The sequence below is a fragment of the Bombus impatiens genome, unplaced genomic scaffold, assembly GCF_000188095.3.
Source record: "Bombus impatiens unplaced genomic scaffold, BIMP_2.2 scf_1038, whole genome shotgun sequence".
Lineage (NCBI taxonomy): Eukaryota > Metazoa > Arthropoda > Insecta > Hymenoptera > Apidae > Bombus > Bombus impatiens.
Genome location: NT_177457.1, coordinates 1 through 1,576, shown reverse-complemented (window position 1 = coordinate 1,576; position 1,576 = coordinate 1). Strand labels below are relative to the sequence as shown.

Sequence of the window (1,576 nt, the reverse complement as noted above, 5' to 3'; positions counted from 1 at the left end):
AGAAGATTCATTTGACGCCCACAACCTTACTCCCAGTACCAATCCGACATATAAATAGCCGTTTTGTGCAAACGGCGGTCATAGGGTGTCGAAAGTAAAAACTACTGCAGGAATCAGTGTAATAGATGCATAGATAATTGGCGCGTTAAATCTATTGTGCAGTTCATGAATTATAGCGCACATTACTGGTGTATAATGTACATGAAATTACACTTACGTGCTAGACAACAATTTATAAGTAGTACGTGATTCAGCAATAGTCTATTGACTTTCAAACAAGCCTACTTGAATGTATAACGAATAACCACGACATTGACATACGCTGTAATACTAAAAGTATATTTTTAACACGATGTACATGACCATAAACTATTAAGAAAAATAGGAAGAATTGGAAAAAATTAAGAAAAGCCAACACCACACGGAGTTCCCAAAAGGTCACCCATCTAAGTACTATCCGTGCCTTACGTTGTTTAACTTTCGTGATCGGACGAGAACGAGTGCACTCAGTGTGGTATGAGAGTTGGCTGAAGTAAGTAGTTTTGTTACTTGCTCTTAATATTCAGGAAAAAAGAATATTAAAAAAACAGATGTATGTAAAAGTGAGAATGATACAATGTATGGTAATAGTCGCGTAGTACTAAAACATTTCTTTTTTTTCTCTTCGTTGAAATTTTTTGCAGTATTCTCTTTCTATTGGGCCGATTTCACTTGACTTGGGTCTAAACAGTATGGTTTCGCATTTGCTTATGTTGATTTTTAGTTTCCATGCGTGGTAATAGTCTTCTGCACAAAAAATGACATAATCCCAGAGAATCAATTCGGCTTCCGACACAAATGCTCCACAATTCGCGCAATAAACAAACTTACGTCGGACATTTGCTGGGCTCTAAACGCAAAACAACGAATAGCCTCCTGCTTTGAAAAAGCATTCGATATAGTAAGAATTTTAGGCCTTATATACAAAATATGTACTTCTTTGGGCAATAAACGTTATAATTAAAATTAAAAAAGCACTCGTTTTCGTCCGATCACGAAAGTTAAGCAACGCTAGGCACGGATGGTACTTAGATGGTTGACCGCTTGGGAACTCCGTGTTATATTGGTTTTTTTATTTTCCAATTTTTTTTTCTTTTCTTAATAATCTATCTTTAATAATCTATAATATAAGGATCGAAAAAAAGAAATGTTTTAGTACTACGCGACTATTACCATACATTGTATCATTCTCACTTTTACATACATCTGTTTTTTTAATATTCTTTTTTCCTGAATTTTTTTTTTTTTTTAAGGTGTTTATTAAACCGAAGATACAATTTTAAATACATTTTGGTATTCACAATAAACGGTGAATTTATGTAATGGTATCTTAGGCAAAGGTACCGATGTGCAACGGTACGACGTAGCCATGCTATAATATGTGTCGGCGCCTTATATTTTTCGTGTTTAATATAATTTTTTGGTTTAAGCCGCTGGAGGAGCGGAGCTTCTATGTGATTTTGTTTTTATTTGTTTTTACTATCCTGAATACTGGGTCGCAAAACAGGACGCTTCGGTAGTATATTTTTGGGTGCTG

At 34.8% G+C, this 1,576-nt stretch overlaps 1 pseudogene; it reads right to left on the bottom strand.

Moving 5' to 3' along the window:
• Nucleotides 1-409: 409 nt before the first annotated feature.
• On the bottom strand, nt 410-528 carry LOC112213693 (annotated as a pseudogene).
• Between the last annotated feature and the right edge of the window lie 1,048 nt (nt 529-1,576).